The sequence below is a fragment of the Oryzias melastigma genome, linkage group LG6 (assembly GCF_002922805.2).
Source record: "Oryzias melastigma strain HK-1 linkage group LG6, ASM292280v2, whole genome shotgun sequence".
Taxonomy (NCBI): domain Eukaryota; kingdom Metazoa; phylum Chordata; class Actinopteri; order Beloniformes; family Adrianichthyidae; genus Oryzias; species Oryzias melastigma.
Genome location: NC_050517.1, coordinates 11,537,287 through 11,558,794, shown reverse-complemented (window position 1 = coordinate 11,558,794; position 21,508 = coordinate 11,537,287). Strand labels below are relative to the sequence as shown.

Genomic DNA, 21,508 nt, shown 5'->3' with positions numbered 1-21,508 from the left:
CTCCTCCCACACAGTCAGGACTGTGGACAGTTTGATTATGCGCTGCAGCTCCTCGCGGCTCAAGGAGGCGCATCTCCGCATCCCCGCATCCTTGTCGTGTTTGCGTGCAGCCTCCATCTGCAAACCAGAGGCGGCTGGCGCCAAATACGCTGCTTTAAGGTGTGCATCTGTGCGCTGTCACGAGCGTGCAGTGTGAAACTCACACGTGGGACTTAGTATTAAATCCACGTATTTCAATATACGTGCACGCTTTTGCTGCACATGCGCAGAATCCTCCTAACGTTTTCAGCAATAACCTTGATCAAACAGGTTACAGCCTCTTCTGAGGAACCACTTAGCAGATGGCGTGTTTTCTGTCTCACTGCCAGCCATCAAACGTCAAACAGCACTTACCGGATGTTGTCCTTCACAATAAAAGCTCCTCTTCACATGCTCGAGAGAAGGCAATACGAACCATACGAATATTCCATTTGGTTCCATCATGCATTAGTAAACTTTTAAATAAATTCAAAATACTGTTTGTACATAATAAAGTAACATGTTAATCAGAATTGCTCAGTGTTGCGAGACTTGAAAGAAAATCAAACATTTTCTAATGTCTGTAGGTTTCTGGAAAAATATATTTTGGTGCATTTTTATTAAAGATGTTTTGCAAATAAATCATTGGCACAGTGAGTTTCAGTCGTTTTTTGTTTAAATGTTAAATGTTTCATAGTTTCATGATGTTTGTTAAAAATGCGTTTAAATGTGGAAATATTTATTTTGTACATTTGATTTTGAAGCCACTAATTGCTTTTTTTTAGTTTTAGAAATGATGTAGCCTATGTTATTTCCATTTTGTCTGTTTCATTAAACCTTGATCAGATGGACAAAAAACAGTTTATTTAGGAAATATGTTTAACAAAACAGAAAAAAAATCACAACATTTCTAAAATAATTCATAATTAAGTTGATAAAAGTGGTTTGAACTATGGAGCTAAATTGAGGCCAATATTATTTGAAACCCAAATAAAACAAATAAAAATATTGAAGTTTAGGCAAACAAAAAAGGCTGATACGTTTTACTATTGATATTATCCGCTTCCTGTGTTCTATTTTTACGTTTTCAAACTCAAAATTTCAATTTGAAAAAATAGGATTTGAAAGTGAAAAAAAGTTTTGAAATTGAAATTTTAAGTTCTGAAACCTAAAAAACACAACATTTCAAGCTGAAAATAATTACGTTTGTTTCAGAATAGCAAAAAGTTTCAATTTTTTGGTCAAACACCAATATTTTTTTCAATTTGTTTTATTTGGGTTTTAAATAATATTGGCCTCAATTTCGTTCCATATAAACCAGTTTCAAAAGTTGGGTTTGCTCATTACCTCCATGATAATTAAGAGAAAACTGCTCTCCGTTGTTATAATCCTTGTTTTTAAAGCACACGCGTCTGTAGCTATGCGTCTTGACGCAGAGGTGTCCCCAGCAGCGCGTTGGCGTTGCGGTATTTTATTTTGGCAGGAAAGCCGCAGGAAGCGGCCCCGCAGCTCGTGCGTAAATGCAGTGGTTTGGTGACCCGCCGCTGCGCCTCGGTCCTCAGAGCAGCAGCTGTTTCTCATGAGGTAAGGCTCGTTTTCTTCGCTGTCAAAGTGAACGCGCAGCCGCGCGCGCGCCTTCTGGCTTGCTGGTTCTGTCTGCGTAAAGTTTCCCGCGTGGTGGGTCCACGCGTGCGTGAACGCCTCCAAAGCGGTCATTCGTGCTGTGAAGTTTGATGCGGGGGAGAGCTCTCTGACCCGTCGAAGCATCCCCGCATGGTGGTGGGCGCGTGCGCGCGCGGGGACAGCTTTGACGCGAATTCCTCCAGAGGATCCGCGGGGGCCCGGCTCGGGCCCGGAGCGGGTTCTGGAGCGGCTCCGGCGGGGATCGGGTCAGACCTGAATGCGCGGCGGCCGCTTCCTCTTTTCGCTCCGCGGCGCTCAAACACAATCAAACCACTTCCTCCTCACAGGTCATCTCCGTCAGCGCGCAGCATCCAGCGCTCTGAACGCTCCCGTTCTCCGTCACAAGTTGTTTGTCACCTCAGTCCGCGTGTGAGATTTCCAGAACATTTCCAAACGCCTGGACTTACATCAGCTGGTTTACAGCACAGCTGACATGTTGCTGCACATTGAGGTCTGAGGTTCAGAAGATCTGGTCCAGTTTTTAGTTTTTACTAAGGGAAACTCTGTTCCTTTGAATCTGAGGTTTGTTTTTTTGTGCAGGAGCTCCTGTTTGCTGGTAAAGTCACGATGTTTGCTGTGGATCATCAGAGAAAAAGTCTTTATGACTTTTGAATCACTTTATCAGCATTCTTTGTAATTATTTTTACCAAAACAGAAAAACATTTAGGTGAATGGACTTTTGGTTCTGAAGAGTACTTCAGATTAAAATGAGGATGTTTGATCGTTTTGCAAACATTATTGAAAGCTGATTTTGGAATGAGTCTAGCTTTTTCTGACATGACTAAAATGTTTATCTATCACAGGGTTCACACAAGTGATTTAATGATCTTATATCCGATCATCCTCTGATCTATTATTCTACTATACTTCACAGTGATCTTTTCACAGCAATTTTACTGTTTTTAGACAAAATGGGGGGAAAAAAAATGTTATTTTCTTGGACATTAGATGCATAAACACTCCCCCATTTCCTATCATCCATCTGTCTACACCATGTGTGTCAAAGTCAAGGCCCGGGGGCTGATAGAATAACCCGGAGATCCGGATCCAGATCATTTTATTTTATTGTCATTAATAACCCGATGTTATCTTGTGCATTTCTAACTTGTATGATTTTGACAAAATATATTTTTATAAAATATTGAGAGTTACTTAAGGTTTAAGTTGATTTATTCAGGAATAATATTCCTGCCTTTTTATGATTCATAATTATGTTAAAAAGTTACAGTTTTAAAAATTGCCATTCTGCTAGTTTTTTGGACTATTTTGGCATTTACTAAGATTTTTTAGGCTATTTTTGTCATTAACTAAATTTTCAGCTACATGCTAGCTGTTTTGGCTTATTTAAGCTTTTTTTATTTAGTTTTTGAGGAGTATTATCACAGGTAATGCTATATATCTAGTTCATAATTATGTTAAAAAGTTACAGTTTTAAAGTTTTCAAAATGTAGTTTTAGAGTGTTCAATAAATATTTATCCTGTGCGACCCGTGACCTAAGGAGTGTTTCAGATTTTGGCCCTCTGTGTGGTTGAGTCAACTACCCCTGGCTGCAGCCTGCAGACCGGGCGTTCCTGAATAAATCAACTTAAAACATTAACCCTTTACTGGAACTCCAGTGTTTATGTTCTTTGATTTACTGTAACTCTGCTTTTCTCCTTCAAAATCTACTGGAATGATCCTGTTAACGGTTGAAAAGTTACAGTATGTTCAAGATTTGTATTTGAGGGTTGCCGACGATGCCTCAGGTGTTAAAGGTTTATTCAGATTTATTTCTCTCTTATGGTGGTTTCATGCAGGGCTGCTCCTCTGCAGTCCCACACAGATCAACTTTATAGACTGTGATCAGTGCTTCTCCAGGTATTGTAGGACCCAGAGTGTAATGGCTCTTTCAGCAAACAGCAGCTCCTAATTGACTTTGTGGGTGTGTGCTTGTGTGCGTTTGCAACAAACCCACACACTCAAGATGGACTGAAAGCTCAAGGGGCAGCAGGCGTGGTGGGTTGTTCTAGGCTTTAATCAATACCAGCAGCAGGAAATACCAGCAGGTTGAAGAGGCTGCAACACGTCCCCTGCAGGGAAGCGAAAAAGGTCACAGCAGCTCTACGTTGCTCTACTTTCTATGGAAATCACATTTCCTGGTGTGAGAAAGTCTTGGTGCAGGTGAAAGGTGATGTGACAGCGCTCAGTCGCAGAGATAATCGAGTAACCTAAAGGCCGCTAGCTTGTCTGCTTTTCAGAAAGCCTTTGTTTGAATGTTTTTGGGGCTTATTTTCTCTGAAGGTCTCTAAATCACACGATTCTAAGACTTCAATCACGTATTTATTCATCTAAAATACATGTGTCAAAGTAAAGGCCCGGGGGCCGGATCCAGTATGCATTGCGTTTCCTATATTAAGTTATTTTTTGGGGCTGCACGGTGGTGCAGTGGTTAGCGCTCCTGCCTCACAGCAAGGCCCCGGTTCGAATCCCGGCTGGGACCTTTCTGTGTGGAGTTTGCATATTCTCCCCGTGCATGCGTGGGTTTTCACCGGGGACTCCGGCTTCCTCCCACCGTCCAAAAACATGCTTCATAGGTTCATTGGTGACTCTAAATTGTCCCTAGGTGTGGATGTGAGAGTGAATGTGTGTGATTGAGGCCCTGAGACAGACTGGAGACCTGTCCAGGGTGTACCCCGCCTTCGCCCATCAGTAGCCGGGTTAGGCTCCAGCACCCCCGCGACCCCGAAAGGGACAAAGCGGTCTGGAAGACGAATGAATGAAAAAGTTATTTTTTGTTTAAGTTTGAAATTTCATTAAATTGCTGCACTTTGTGCAAAAAAACATTATTAGCTTGACCTGAGAATCATTTTTTTAATGATCAGAGTTTTTTCATTTTTAAAATCAGACCAAAATTAATAATTCTATGGTCATTTTACTGGTTCTGCTAAGCCAAGTCTCATTGTTTTTATACCATTCCAATATGGCGTTGCTTTTTACGTATCTTGGACATTAGTAAAACGCCTGCGTGTCATCTCTAGTGATAGATCTGATTTATTTCAGCTACATGCTAGCTGTTTTGGCTAGTTAAGTTTTTTTTTTTTTTCTTTTTATAGCTTTTTAGGCTAATTTGACATTTAGGTAATATTTTAGCTGGCTATCACCCTCAGCATTTTCAGCTATCAACTTCAGCATTTTCAGCAGCCAAATTCAGCTTACAGCATTCACACTAGCATTATCACAGGTAATGCTATATATCTAGTTTATATATATGTTCAAAAGTGTCTGTTTTAAAGTTTTAAAAATGTAGTTTTAGAGTGTTCAATAAATGTGTATCCTGTTCGGCCTGTGACCTAAGGTGTGTTTTGGGTTTTGGCTCCTCGTGCGATTGAGTTTGACACCCCTGGCCTAAAACCTAACCTGCAGATTTGAGTGGAATAGACATACTATGGATTCTCCAATCAGCTGCTAAATGAAGGGCATGTGGTGGCATCTTCAGTAGAGTCATTGGCTGCAGTCCTAATAAATAATATTCAGAAGTAACATTCATGGACTTTCATTTCCCTAATGCTAGAACCCTCAGGATTTCTCCTAAATGTATGTTTCAGTATTTCTGCTATTGCTGCACCGTACTACCAAAAGTGTTTCCTCCTCTGCCTTTGCACACTATTAAATGGAAGTGACATCCCATAATAACAGGGTTTAAGACAAAGTCAGCCCCCTCTCTCCTGAGCTCCGTGCATGGCTGGATGCAGTCAGTAAAGTGTGGTTCCCATGGAAACCACCAAACCCAGACGGGCTCATCAACTTTTAGATGAGGGGCTGTGATTCGTCCCTCCAGAGAGCATGTCTGCAGAAGTGGCTCTGTTTGCAGCAGCAGCTGCGTGGTCATGCAGACACATTCCAACCTGTGGTTGATCTGAAGGCCACATGCAGACAGAGGAGACCCTGCAGGTTACATGTGTGAACAGCTCACGCTGAGTTGTGGTTTTCCTTCCATCAGCTGAGACATTATTGTGGAGCATTGTGTCACAGGACCTCACTGTTTCAGGATGGAATTTTTTTGACTGTCAACGTGTTCTGCCTCTGCACTTCCTTATTTCTGCCACATTGAAGAACCTGTATGTGAGTGGGGCTGCCAGTATTGCAGAAGCAGGAGGAATTTCCTAATCATGCTTAGCTTGAAGAGGTTGATGACGACTTGAACAAGTATGTACAGATTCATACTGTAAGCATGTTGGTTCAGAGGGTGCCTCCTGCTTCATTGAAGGAGGCCTTCAAAATTGTTCATGAAAGAAATTTGGTTCCAGAAATCATTAAAAGAATGAAAATGAGAATTTATTTGAGGTGCATTAGCTATTTCTCTATACTTAGAGTTCCTGCTGTACTGTATATCTTTCAATAGAGCTGGTGCTTGTTCTATAACTTTGTCAGCCGACCTGGCGTTTATTAGAGATCAACGTTTATTCCATCACAGACAGAATGTGATTCTAATGGGTTCATTTATTTTGTGTTGGAAAAAATTGCAGAAAACACCAGATGAACATTTCAGGATTTATTGAAATGATTAGAACATCTTTTGATTAATACTGGCTGTGAACATTTCTGTTCTCTACAAGCATTATTCATCTCTGTATCAAAAATCCTCTTTGCTTTCATGCAGATCATTGTTCTGGAGAGACGTGCACCTTTTCAACTTTGCTCAATAATCCGTGTTCCAACCAGTTCTTGTATTTCGTTGATCGCTTGTTGCTCCTTTTTCTGCAGCCGTCTTCTCAATGTCACCCACCCGCTTGTGCCGTTCTCGGATACAGTTGTAGGATCCACCCCAAAAATGTGGAGCAGATTCCTCACCAGAATGTTCTTTGGCGAATGCCACCACACAAAATGTAAACACTAAATGGAATGAAGGTTTCTCGGCCATCGCTGCTCTGGATCACAACACAAACACCACAGACACCTGGCGTCTGCACGACCCAGGGTAGATGGGCGGATCTTAACAGAGCCCGCCCACCACTAGAGACTGGCTCTATTACCTCTGTAGGTGCTGCTTAATATATATTTTTATTGTCCTTCATGCGTTGAGAATTGGTAATACCTGTTATTTGGTTTTATTTTCTGGGAGTGTACATTGAATTTTGGTTGAAGCATGCTCAGAGCGACATGATAATTCTCATGAGAATTTGCAGTTTTTGCTCATAAAGAAGTTCATGCTGGAAGAAAGAGCTGCAGCACCATGCTTTGGACTCTGAGAGACTCTTTGACGAGTGGAAGCGAGGTATTTGTACTGCTTTTTGCTGTATTGCTCTGTATTGGTTGATCTAGATTTTATTTCTTTTTCATAGTTTTAATGATGAAACAAAAGCGAGGCACGAAGTGTAACCAAAGTTGGATTACAGACGAAAAGAGGACAAAACTTTTGGTTTGGATCTTCAGTCAGGAAAAGTGCTGGTCAGACGCTTGCTGTTTCTGCCAATCAACGGGTTACATCGTCTGACAACAGAAGCTCCGCCCTAACAGGTCCATTCCATTTTTCGATGGACCTACGACCAACAGGGGGCCAGAAATGGTACCAGTCGGTCCTGCTTAACGGGTCCATTTTGTAATGGAAACACTCAAAAGTTCAGTTCAGTTTGGACCGCTCAGTGGAAACGAGGCGTAACAGTAACAAACACCTGTTACACTCGACATTTATTGGAGACTGGCGTCTGTTAGAGACTGGTCACTATTAGAAGAAGGCACTTTTTCAGCACTAGTTCTAGTCTCCTTTTTTTTGCCATCTCCAGCTTCTCTGTGTGAGAATCTTCTGAAGTACTGACCAAAAGTAATAGAAGAGCACAAATGCAGAGTTTCCCTGCAGCCTAATGTGGCCTTCTGATGGAGGCAAACCAATGTTCTGCTCCTGTCTGCATAGTGACTACATTTGTGGTTCTTTATTCACTGAAATGACAGCATAACTGCATGCATTTGTAGCGTTAGCTTTAGGTATAACTCACAGTCATTAGGATAGTCTGAATGTACAGAAGAATAGTGAGACATGCTCAGAGGCGTATACTCTTATGCAGTTATTTCTGTCTACAAACATACGTTCTTCACTCTGTCCACATTTATAACCATTACAATAATTTGCTGCTGATTCACGTTAAGGGAAAACCTACATTTCATTTACAGGATTTTTTAGGGTGTATTCAGACTGGAAAAGTTTGTTGGTCTGGACCAAGTCCAATTAATTTTTTCCAGATCGAATCCTGAACTTTGTATTGGAAACGAACCAAGACCACCTCAAAAGATGGTCAGGAAGCAGATTCTGGTCCCGGACCAGGGTCCACTTGGGTGTATTCAGACTAGTGCTGCCACAATCGATTATTTTAGTAGTCGGCTAATCACCGATTACTTTGTTTTCTGATTAGTCGACTATTCAGGTCATGATAAAGTGGATGTAAAACACATCTTAATCATCATTAGCTTTAAACTGACTAAAAACTAGATATATAACATTACCTGTGTCAATACTAGTGTAAATGCTGGAAGCTGAATTTAGCTGCTGAACATGCTGAAACTGATGGATAAAAACACTGAAGCTGATAGCCAGCTAAACTATTAGTGATATGCCAAAATATCCTAAAAAAATTCCTAAATTAGCCAAAACAGCTAGCATGTAGCTGAAATATTAGCTAAACTCCAAAACAGCTTAATAAACCTTAATACATTCCAAAATAGTCCATAAAACTAGCAGAATGTCATAACTTTCAACTTTTCTACACTCTAACTCTATATAATATAAAGTAACGACTAATCGACTGTTAAATTAGTCATCAACTATTTTAAGTCGATTAGTCGACTCATTTTGGAAGTCCTAATCGAGACTGAAATTTGTTCTTGATTATCTTGGAAACAAACTGGTTTACATCAAACCAACCAAATGTGTCTTGTATGAATACACCCAAACACAATTAAGCAATACAGTGTTGTTAAATTATAACTTTGACCCCTGAACATGAATTAAACATCAGCTTTGCTTAAATCCTGTCAAAACAAAAACATCCCCTACGTGTCAAAAACATTCACATCATTGCATAAACACTGCTGTTGTCATGACCTTTGACCTACACGGAGGCATTCTTTCTCAACCAAACTGTGACACCATTTAGACTATCAGATCACATCTCCACGTGAACACATCTCTGTTCACGACCACAGACGCTCGCAGAGCAATTCTTCAAAGTTCTGATTAGACTTTGTGGTCTGAGGGCTGAGCTGGAAGTGTCATGTTCTAATATGATCTGAGTAGAAGTCGAGGACAACATTTGAAAATGTACCAGATTGCAAGAAAAGTAAAAAATCTTCTCCTCAGAGTCATGAGGGAGAGCTGGGGACTAAAACACTGTTGTAAATAAGTGTTAACAGCTGATGAGCTTCCTCCTGCTGGTACAATAGGTGAGTTGTGAGGGGAGGAGAGCTGAATGCCAAACCAGTTTCCGCTCTGGAGCTCACAGGCCGTCTGTTGTGCCACTGGTTTGACGGATCCTGAAGTGAGTCCTGTTTTGGATAGTCAGGAGATCTGATAGTAAACAAAGACACGCCTTCTGATTCAGCGCCGTGAGGACAGGAATCCGTCTTCTGAGTCACCCAAAGTCACAAAGCACCCAGTGTTTTTAAAGGAACAGGAGCTGTCAACGTGCAGTCACAGATGTATGACGGCGATGTGAGCATTTGTGTTTTCTAAAATGTCTTTGCTTCAAAAACAATCTGAACAGCTCAGCAAATCAGGATCAATATGTTCAGTTTTAACCCTTTAACTATGAGGCCAGGGTTGTGTGGATTTGTGACACAGACTCTGTGCCTTTCTGAATTATGACACTGTTCTGGCCTCATACTCAACTGCCTGCTCAACCAAATGGGAGGACACTTTTCGAAAACGTACTTTTAGAAACTTTGATTGTGAGTAGTGCTGCCACAGATGATGATTTTAAGAGTCGACTAATTGGCAATGGATCTCTGCTGACAGCTCACTACTGCCACTACATTAGCTGCACTGAGACTATTTAAGTGACAATGGGTGTCTTTTATTTTGAAAGGACGTTATATAAACCTCTGTCAAAGGTTGAAAGCATTGTCATATTTTGTGCAGACCTGTTACATTTTTTAGGGCACAAATTATTATTTTGTGGGGACAAATTAAATGCTTTGTATGAAAAAAAAAGTCTTGTGGGCAAAAAACATCCTTTTGCGGCATAAATTAGTGTTTTGTGGGAGTAAATTAGTGTTATATGGGCACAAATAAGTATTTTGTGGGAAAAATTTGTGTTTTGTGGGAACAAATTGGTATTTTCTTTGAACAAAGTTGTATTTTTTTTATCCACAAATGAGGGTTTTCTGGACACAATTTAGTACTCTGTAGAAAATTTAGTGTTTTGTGGGAAAAATAGTATTTTATGAGCAAAAATTTGTATTTTGTGGGCACAAATTGGTATTTTCTTTGCACAAAGTTGTATTTTTTTTATCCACAAATGAGTGTTTTATGGGTAAAATAGGACTCTAGAAAATGTAGTGTCTTGTGGGGTAAACAATTGTATTTTATGAGAAATTATTAGTATTTTGGGGAAAAAGGCAGTTTTGTTTTTGTCTTCATGTTTCATTTCTGCCAAAAAAGAAGAAAAACTGTTTAATTATTTTAGTCATAATAGTAAAAGGTGTCGTAAGATTTTGTGGCTCCTTCTGGGTTGCGGTCTGTAATAATTGGCCTCTTAAAAGTTGCAGATCTGTGCAATACGCATCAGAAAAAAACCCACATTATTTAAATTGATCTTGTCTTGATTTGTAGTTAAAGGGTTAATTCAGAATCAGCACATTTGCTTCTTCACTATAAAAAGAAATGATCCTGTAGAAACAAAGTGAAGAAAGAAATAATCTCAGTGCTGATAACTTGAATCTGTACAGAGAAGCCGAGTCTGTCGCATCATCATGACTTCATTATTCCCTTCAGAGAAATGCAGAAGTGTGGGTGTGACTCGGTGTAGTTACACATGTGTCAGTCAGGCCTCCCAGTAGAGGTCTCATGATAAACCAGGATTAATAACAGGATTTAGAGGAAGATCCTCATTAATGTCTGCAAGGTTTGTGGCAAGAAGACTCAACCATCAGATTCTAGGAAGTAAGTAAAGTTACTCACTATTTATTTCAAAAAGTATCAAAGTTAGTCAGAGTCACTGTTTCATAAACTAGCTACTTACCTGAAGAAGTAACTATTGTATTACTAAAAAGAAAATACTGTCAAATGTAGTATTTTGGTGTTTTCAGTAGAGATGAGTCAACAGACGTGAACTGTATTTAACCCTGAATATTTATTCCACATCAACACACAGAAGGTTAATCCTGAACATCAAGTATTCAGAACAAAAGTAAACAGTTACTGCTAGAATAAATAAAGCTCTAACAACCTTAGAGATAATATGTAGAAAAAATAATGTCATAAAACTGATGTAGTTAATGCCACTCGACCAAGTGTAGGTTAATAGAATTAAATGAGGGTTGTGTGGACAAGTGAATGTGTTTTTGTCTATATGTCCTTAATATTTATGTAAAAGGTCATTTTCATTTTCCTTGTTTGATATAATTTGATTTAATTTTGTTGATTTAGCGATAGAGGCAGATTATATAAGTTTTTGTCTTTCTGCTCCTTTTCATTTATTAGCTGTCTATTGTTTATTTAGTATTATTTCAATGCTATGTACTGTTAATAAATTAAATAAAACTAATCAAAACAAACCTGAGATGTAAGGAAAAATAAACAACCTGTACTTTCAATTGTTTTGTTCACAACAGAAGAAAAAATGTAAACAGCAGAAACTCTGTATCCAAATTAAATAAAATGAATAATTAATAACAGCTGAATCCATGAAACTCACACATGGTCCACAAATTGAGACAGAGAAGATTTAAGTAACTTTTTGACCATACGATACAGTCTGATTCTTTTCCCAGAAACTTTAAAATCAAGATATTTCTCATTAATATGGCATTTAAAGCTATAAATACTAATTCATGGCATTTGACAGAGAAATGTATTCAGGTACTGACTTTTGGAACAAGCAAGCTTATGATTGGACGTCTTTTTGTTTACATTGCATGAACACAAACAGACAAAAACTGTAGAAAAATAAACAGAGAAACTGTAGTTTAGCAGAAATAACTTCTTGATAGATTTAATACATTTTAACCAACTTGTTCATATCTGTGGTTTTCAAACCATACTGCAGTTGCTCGATCAATTTTAGATACATATCTAATATCTTTTACATCCTATAACCGGATATCCTGTTTTTAATCTGTCCAGTTTCCCTTCTGACAGAGACACTTTGTGGTAAAATAGTTTAACTCTAATGAACACGCAGACTGTAACATTCAGGACCACAAACTGCATTCTAGAAACAAAGACGGTGATCAGTGAGATTATCCTGTTACTGAAAGTGTATTAGTGTTCTTAACACTGTCAATAGTAGAGTTGAGCTTGGAAACAACGTAGACTAAAAAAAGTTACATTACCTGCAATAATACTAGTGTGAAGGTTTTTTTAATTGATAAGGGATTTGCAAAAAAAAAAAAGCAAAAACTATTTGCAAAATGTTTCCTTTGGTAAAAGACTGGGAATTTCATTAGTTATGAAAGAGCGCTGAAGTTGATCTAAATCTTTGAAAATTTGTAGTAAAATTGCTTAAAAATCCCTAATACATGCCAATTTTGTAAAATATATATTTAGCTTGTTGCTTAAATATGAGCTAAACTCCAAAATAGCCTAAAATTCCTCAGTAAACTAAATTAGCCAATAATGTTACCCTTTAGCAAAAAACATTAGCTAAACTCCAAATAGCATAAAAAAACCTCAGCAGATTCTAAATTAGCCAATAAAGTTAGCATATTGCTTAAATACTAGCTAAACTCCAAAATAGCCTAAAATTTTTCAATAAACTAAAATAGTCATAAACGTTAGCATTTTGTTCAAATTAAAGCTAAACTCCAAATTAGCATAAAAATTCCTCAGTAGATAACAAATTGGCCAAAAACGTTAGCATGTTGCTAAATATCAGCTAAACTCCAATTTTATATATTTAAAGGTTTGTTGCTAATCTACTTAAAATATTGAAATTTGAAGACGTTCTCATTAATTTCCTTTAGATCATATTTTGCCCAATTTTTCAAAAACTATAAAGTTTATGAATACCAAAAAATACAAACAGTGAGTTTCTGAACGTTTTGATACCAAGATTGCTGAAATCACTGAAAGTGTGATTGAGTTTTTACGTGCCGAAAAACGTACAGAAAGGAGCAGGAGAATCACTACAGTTTGAGTGCTTACTAAGCAATCAATCAAAGATTACTGAGACAACATGACAGTCTTGATCCAGACTGATCCAACATTGGTGATGTTTTTTTTCTGCTGGATGTATAGACCAGGAGCTGAAGCTGAAGAACAAGAACTTGTTGTTGAAATCCACTTTAAAACATACAGAAAAGCAGGTTTCTCGTCTAAAGAAATGAGACTAAAGAAAATAAATTTGAGTGAGTCAATAATACTAACTGTTGCACATCAGTCAGTAACTAGATTTTTTTTTACTTACATTTTTTTCTTCTATGTCCCTTTAGGGGTTCCGTACGTTGGGCAGTAATACACACAATCAATGTATTAACAAACATGTTTTCTAAATGTTTCCCACCGTTTGGGTGAACAGGCAGTTAAAGGGTTAATGTAAATGCAGAAGAAAGGTTTGAGATAAAGAGCCTGATAACAAAAATGAATAGCATTGATCTTCATTAGATGCTTATTGATTTCTAACTGATTTTCTTTTACAGCATTTTTGGTGTTTTTATGGCTTAAACCTGTTTGACTTTGTGTTGAAAACAAACCAATTTAACCTTTAGGATTCAAAAACTACTGCATTCAATTATTGTTTCCTTTTCAGGAAGTTTTAAGAATGAATCGATTTATTTTACATCTCACTTTTGCTTGATTGAATGTGTTCATCTGGTCTTTCTTCATCACTGTGAGACGACCACCATTGTCATCTAGGCTTTAGAAATAGTTCATTCAATGCAGACTCCAACTCGTCTGCATTGCCTGAGTGGAGCTTCCACAAAGCTGTTTCACATTCACATACTTTCCAACTGACGGTTCTCTTTTTAGAGAAGATTTGCTTTGCAAATGTTTGTATGTCAAAAATCCAGGAGGAAATAAACACCTTTATGACTTCCTGTAGCCCTGACCCCCCCATCCAGCCTGCAGCCCCTCCCTCTGCACTGCACTGTTTAATTTATCATTAAACACTGATGAAAATGTGGTTTTGGTGATTTTAACATCTTATTGTAGCATTTTTTAAATCGAATTGAGGAATTTATTATGTATATAGTAGCTTATCTGAATATTTCCTTATTGGAAGTATTGTTAATCACATTTACTATAATTCTTAATATGCCATTCAAACTAAATAGATTTTTTTAATGTAATTTTCATAAAAGTCTCTTGAAACTCTGTGAATTTAGTTCAATGATCTGTAGCCACATGTGGCTCTTATATTGAGAAACAAATGTTAAAAAGTAACTATAAAGTAAGAAGTGAGAAAGTGGGGAAAAAGTAAACAAACTCAAACTTTAACTCATTAACTAACAGTTGACTTGTCAAACTGCATTATTTTGACACTTTTTGTGTGTCTTGTCCTGTACTACAAAAAATTAATGGATGTCAATAAGATCAACTAGTATTAAGGCACACCGGATTATCAAGAGAATTTTCCATTTCTGGAAAGAAATAATACATTTTAAGTAGTGCTGCCACGATTAGTCGACTAATCAACTATTAAAATAGTCAGCGACTAATTTAATAGTTGATTACTCGTTACTTTCTTATTGTATGAAGGCAGAGTGTGGTAAAGTTAAAAGTTATGTTAGCTTTTTGGACTACTTTGGCATTTACTAAGATTTTTTAGGCTATTCTGGAGTTTAGCTAATATTTCAGCTACATGTTTTGGTTAATTTAGGCTTTTTTTAAAGTTTTTTTCAGGCTGTTTTGGAATTTAGCTGATATTTCAGCTATATGCTAACTGTTTTGGGTAACTTGAGATTTTTCATTGACATTTTTTGGCAGAGATGCATCAACAGCAGTGAAATGAACTATTGTATTAATCACTGCTGACATTACATGAACTACTACTACTTTGGCTACATTAAGATGATCACATGTAACAAGGTGTCTTTTATTTTGAAAGGAACTTCTAAGACTATTTTATTTTAATGTTTGTGTTTTATTAATGCAAAATGAACAAGTAATTCAGGTTTTTCATAGTAGTAACAAAACCATAAATTCAAATCGGTGTCTTGTTTTTTAAAGGGGAAAGGAAGACTCAGTGGCTTCTGCTGGGTCATAGTCAGTGAGAACTCGACCTGAATGTCTCCTTCAGGTTTAACCCCTGGTTTAGTTCGTGAAGTTGTATTTTTTTCATTGTATGTGGTTTGTATAAGATGCTGTTATGAAACATTCAGTGAATGAGCAGAATAGACAGGAGCTAACTGCTCTCAGCCTTAAGTTTTTGTTCAGTCTTGGAGGATTTTTGCTGCTTTAGTCTCTAAACGTTATCCATTCAACTGTTCTGCTCCCAGCAGCAGTTCACTGTCTTAATAACGTACTTCATAAAGTTTTAGACTCCGCTCTGTGTCCTCCCTCCTGGAAGGTGTGGTCCTCCTCAACTGGAAACGCTGTTTTTCCTGCCCGACCGCTCTGCCCTCAGAATATTTTAGTCATCTTCTTCCACCTGTAGTCATTCAGCAGACACTTTCACTGAAGGGACTTCTCACAAACGAGGTTGATGTGTAAGAACCGAGTTTAGTGTGGTCAGACACCCTGCTGGATGTCCAGAAACCTGAAGGCCTGGAGAGTTTTCCACAGGAAGCAGAGGAGCAGGTCAGTGTTCAACAGGTCTGTGGGTTCTGTGCTGGAGCGTTGGGCAGCTCTTCCATGGATAACCCCAGATGTGGGAGTTGGTCTGCAGGGAGCAGTAGCTCTCCCCACGGGGAGTTGGGTCTGAGCTGGGCTTTGACTCATCCTTTAACTAAAAACGTCCTTTTGATGGCTAAAAAAGATAATGACAGTTGTAATCTGTTTGATTTCCACATGTTAAAGTACTTTGTGTCTCCATGTAATCTATTTTCCTAAATATGATATTTGATCTGAAGGATAAAATCGTGTTTAAAAATCATATCAGTGTAGGATTAATGGTCAAAGAAGATGAATTACTGTGAAGTTGAACCTGGATTTGAACTCTGGTAGAGGTGCAGTACAGGGATGTGACCACTAGGTGTCATCATCCTCTTAACTTGATTGCATCTAAAACATTCTTACAGGTTGAACCAGTTTTCATGGTCCTCTGTATCATTCATGATCCAAATACTCGCCTGAAGAAAGGATTTAAAATGACCAGTTTGTTTTGCAGTAACGTGCAGTAATGGCGGCCGCGCTGAAAACAACGTTTCACGTTCTTTAACAAAACTCACAACAAAAGTGGGTTGCAGCTTTTTCAGCTTCCCAGTGATAAACAGGATGGATCATTAAAGAAGACAGAAGAGACGGCTTATTGTGCCTTCCTCCCCATTATGTCTAAAATATGTATTTTAAAAACAACATATTTAAAGTTCAGGTGTCTGTAGGTATCTGGAAAAAAGGCAGATTATACAGAAATAAAAGCCTTTCAGTTGCAAAATGAATGAAACTTTAAAGCATCACAACTATTTTCAAATCATTCCCAGTGGTGTTTAATTATGATGATGAACTTGTTTTCTAGCAAATAGTTTATGCCAGAACCCATGAATGTTTGCAGGAAATAAAGAAGCCTTCCCATCATCCCTTTGTTCACACTAGCTTACAGCTCCTCTCACCCCTAGACTAACGTTAGCGGTGGAACAAAAATGGTGAGCAGTGTTGGAACTATCCAGGAGAACAGTTTATATTCTGAGGAAATCAAAGACGTTCATGGATCTGTTTGTCTGCAAGTGGATGATCAGAATGGAGCGGAGCAGGGAGCCGGGGGCTTACTGATTGTTTCACACCATTTTTCAGATATAAATATTTGTTTGTCTCTTGATTCAAAACAATTTGAATAAAACACTCAAAATGCGGTTTTAATCTTAATTTTCTTTCTTCTTCATGAGAAAAACACTACGAGAACCTGTTCAAAAAAGCCAAAAAGACCATTTTGATTGGATAGGGTCTCTTAATAATATTCCTACACTGAACTTGAACTTTTTTTTCATTTTAAGAATAAAAATTCAATATAAATCTGTTTAGGTTCGGTTTCTTTATTGTTTAATGTAAAAGTTTATTTTCAGGATTTGAAAAGTGAACTGTTGGAAACAGGAAATGAGGCATGAGTGTGTTTGGAGTTAGCTGTACTTTAGTTTCCTATATAGATAAATATTACATATTAATTTAGAATACGGGGTTTTCTTTTGAACTAGTTTTTCTTGTTGTGTAACACTGGAATCAGGACGTAAATACTTTCATCTGCTCGCGTCTCCTCTGAGTTTCAGCGTCATGTGTTTGTGAGGCGCGCTCTGGGTGGGCGGGGCGGGTGTGGTGTATGTTGAGGGGTGTGTCCCAGAGGCTGTCAGCAGGTCCAAACACGACCGATACCATGAGAACCAGGCGTGGTCCACGGGTCTAAAGACACACTGGGGCTGCAGATCTAGAACAGTTGAGTCAGTTGATTGGATAGTCATGTTCCTCTTTTCAATGTTCCTCCCTTCACCTCTGGCCCCGCTCATACAAACAGGTTATGTTGGCGTACCTGCCAAGTCATGAAAAGCTCTTTATCGAATAGTTCCTCAGAGTGTGCAGGCAGGCGGACGTCTTTTGTCAACACTCAGAGCAGAGTAAGCATTCCTGCAGATCCAGACTGCTGTTGGCGCGGCGGCGTGGCGGGTTGGGTAAGGCGTGTCCGCTGAGATAAAGAATCAAATCGGAGAGTCACAGCAGCTGTGAGGGGAGTCTGGAAAGTTTTACTCTCCTGTGGGAATGTTTGGAATCAGTTTTCAAGCTGAATGCAGTGTCAGCAAAAAACATTCCAACAATCAGGTTTGTGGGAATGTCGGCAATAAAGTTTTTTAAAGCTTTGAGTGGAATGAAAGCAGAACAGATGATGTGCTGCTCCTCAACACACAGAGTCTCTGAACTCCAGCTCGTTTATTCTAGAAATAACTTCTTTCCTGGTGCTTGCCTCCACTTCAACACCTCAGAGTCATGAGCTGATCTTTTAATTATGATGAAGCTGTTTATAACCAAATTCAAAAAGTTCGACCTTTTATAGGTCGTAGTTTCTTCAGAGCTGCATCAGAAATTGTATCAGACTATTAGTTTGGAATTAACTTCCATTGATATCCCATCATCCCTTTTTATTTTTTTATACCTTGTCCTGCTAGCTTGCAGCCCCTAGCTAGCATTAGTGGTGAAACAGAACCAGTGAGCAATGTCAGAGCTATCATCTAATAGTGAAACCAAGACGTTCATGGATCTATTTGTCTCCAAGTGGGTTCATCAGAATGGAGCTGAGCAGGGAGACTTTAAACTGTCCGTTTCAATTTCTAGATACCAACTGAGAACTGAGAACAAACAGCATTTCTTCATCTGCTCTTAATAATTGCTATTTAATTAAAGATACTCAGAAACACAGTTTTAATCTGAATTTTCTGTATATTTGTCCTCCATCATGAGAAAAATGATTCAAGAACACAGAAATGATAAAAACATAATTCAAACTGGAGTGGGTCTTTAAAGGATCCCTACCATGAAAATTCTACTTTTTGAGGTTGTAAATGCATTTTACTGTTCATTCCTCTCTATAAAGAACCACAAAGCAGCATTTTGATCCATTCATGCTTTTAAGAGTAATCCTCTAAAAACCTGCACTGTCTGCAGCAGCCCCTCCCATACCCATGAAAACGAGCGGTAGGAAACGTGCTGATGTAAGATCAATGCCAACAGTTCCCTCCAGGAAGAGTCTGTGCTGCAAGCTCCGCCCCCAGACTACAACGAATCATGCAGGATTCCTCAAACCTGCAGTAAGAAGTGTTGAACCTGGCCTTCATACAGACGCTCAAAATCCATCAGAGAAATAAAAAGTCTGAATAAAGGAAAAATCCTGGCAAGCTTTTGCAAACCACAGCACCTCCATCCTTCCCTTCTGTTTGGACCCGCCCCCATAGCTGCTGGCCAATGACTGAAGAGATCTTTAGTCACATGGTTTTGTTTTCAAAGTTTGGTCTGAAACTGAAAGCAGGCACCCTGAGGAGGATAAGGGAGGCTCATTGATGGGTCAAGGATGACATTGTGAAATGGGCGGGACAGACGAGGAGCGAAAGGCGGAGCCTCAGAGATGGAGTCGTTTAACTTCCAGGTACTAAAACCGTCCACAAAATCATATTTCAAAAATAATTAGTTTTTTAGTGTTCTAAATGTAATACATGATCATACAAATGGATATAGTAAACCATAGGAGGGCCCCTTTAAGAGAACAGCTTTGGTGTTTTTGCATAAATGAGGGATTTATTTAAAGCTCAGTCTTGTAAAGTGTCGTCTACATTCAGGAGTTTGTTGTGGAAACAGTGAAGTGAGTTTCAGGCTTTAATGCTAGAGTTCCAGGTCATTTCCAGAGGGGTGTGTCTGAGCCGCCCTTCACTGCAGAAAGGAGGGACTTTGAGTTTGTCTTCAGAAGAAAGAGAATAATAGCTTCAAATCCTCATTCAGCTGAATGTTCGATGAGGAACTCAGGAACTGAAGCTTTGGTTGTTGATTGATCCACAGCTGCAGTTTTAAGGTTGTTGAATGAAGTTACAACCTGATGCAGGATCAGCTCTCTGAGTCTGATCGGTATCAGGACAAACGTTTCCACTGAGAGCTGAACGCTGCAGATCTGAGCGGATCACGTGATCTCGACTGTGCTCCAAGTCTTCTTCTCCAGTTTTTATGAACATGTGGTGTCAATCATCTGAGAAACAGTCTCCTTTTGAAATGTTTGCACCCTCACAGCATTTACTCCAACATTTGAGGTGTCTTTATGGACTTTCCTTTTGGATTTCTGGTCCACGCCTTCTTCACCTCATCTCTCCTGACCCCACGAGTCAGAACCGAGTCAGTGTTGACTCGCTCCTCTGACCTGGTCACTTTGAAGCACCTGAACCTGCTGCCTCTTTAACAAGAAGTCCCTCCCTCTCCTCTCATTCGCTGCCTTTGTGCTCTTGAGTGCTGCCCCCCTCCCCTCTCAGCCGAACCGCGCAGACGTCTGCCGGGCGGCTGCGCCTGTCCTGGGAGGCTGCGCAGGAGCAGCGGGTCTGTTTTCTGAGGAGGAAGATGCCCCCCCAGACTCAGGTCAGTGGAAAAGCGGAGCTGCCAGGAGTTTTCTGTCTGCAGGTCTGTGGCGTGTCAGTCCGGCTGCTTCAAGAAACAACGCTCAAACCCTTCATGTTTAATCTGAGCGGGGAGGGGGGGATTCCGCTCTGGGATCAGATGCAGTTTGACCTGTAACTTCAGATGATGAAGTTGTGATATGATCTGCTCGGATTTCTCATTTCGATGCTGCTATCAGATATTTGACCTCATCTCTCAGAGCAGAGCTGGCTGCTCGCCGTCTTTCGACCACGTCCACGCCTCACTCGCCTCCTGAAGGCTCCTGCAGACTTCAGGCTGTGATTTCTGCAGCTCTGGTCTGGAATGTTCAGGTCCAAATGAAGTCCTCTACTCCTGTCAGCGTCTGCCTGCTGAAAGCTCTACAGCAGGAGGAGTCGAGATTTCAGCTGCTTTAACTTTTTAATATCAGAGCTTGACTGTGGTTCAAAGCTGGATTCTCTCCAACTTAAAGACCAGCTCGTGTGAAAATGGCAATTTGTATTTGTAACTTGTGTTGCATTTTTCCAATATATGTGTAAAAAATTAAGGTTAAAATGGCATTTCTGAGTATTTCTTTATTCAAATTGTGTAAATCAGGAGGAGAAGAAAACAAAACTTACAGACAAATAGATCCATCAACATCTTTGTTTTCCTCATCTGAGCTGGAATCTGGATCTAAACTACAGCTGGATAACTGATATTGATCACCGTTTTGTAGCACCACTAATGTTAAGTTGGGGGTGGGAGGGGCTGTAAGCTAGGGGGAGAGACAAAGGGATGATGGGAAGTGGCGGCAGGCTTACTCTGCACCAACAGTCCTGCCCACAACTTAAAGGTGAATTTCAGTGGATCTGCCAAAATTATATCAGAGAAAATGACGCAGGTTTTTAGATTTACAAAAACGGCAAAATCATTGTTATATTGATAATTATGTTAAAAAGTTACAGTTTTTAAGTTTTAATAATTGGCATTATGCTAGCTTTTTAGACTATTTTGGCATTTACTAAGATTTTTTAGGCTATTTGGGAGTTTAGTTAATATTTCAGCTACATGCTAGCTGTTTAGGCTAATTTAGGCTTTTTTAAAGTTTTTTAGGCTAATTTGGCATCTAGCTAATATTTTAGCTGGCTATCAGCTTTAGTGATATCGGTGGTTTCAGCTATCAATTTCAGCACTAGCATTTTCAGCAGCCAAATTCAGCTCACAGCATTCACACTAGCATTATCACACGTAATGTTAAATAACTAGTGATATCTAGAATTATGCTTAAAGTTATGGTTTCAAAGTTTTTAAAATGTTGTTTTAGGTTGTTTCAACAATGGCGGGCCGTCAGGGCCTGCAAGGCCTTCTCTGCTGGCCTAAAAATATCTGAATCACAGACTGATATTAATTATTATTTATTTCCG

The 21,508-nt window shown here is 39.1% G+C and overlaps 2 protein-coding genes across 7 annotated transcripts in view; both read left to right on the top strand.

The window, feature by feature from the left end:
• The window catches only part of mon2 (MON2 homolog, regulator of endosome-to-Golgi trafficking), a 448,157-nt gene that overhangs the window by 152,654 nt on the left and 273,995 nt on the right, over positions 1–21,508 (top strand). The gene's annotated exons all lie outside the window — the stretch shown is intronic.
• Positions 1,502–21,508, top strand: part of pld1b (phospholipase D1b) — a 57,425-nt gene continuing 37,418 nt past the window's right edge. The window contains exon 1 of one of the 3 annotated variants that reach the window (XM_024282109.2): positions 1,502–1,602. The gene's annotated coding sequence lies outside the window, so the exon portion shown is untranslated. Of the gene's footprint in view, positions 1,603–15,508; positions 15,630–20,065; positions 20,085–21,508 lie in introns of those variants that run through there. The other 2 variants (XM_024282110.2, XM_024282111.2) reach the window with 2 other exon arrangements.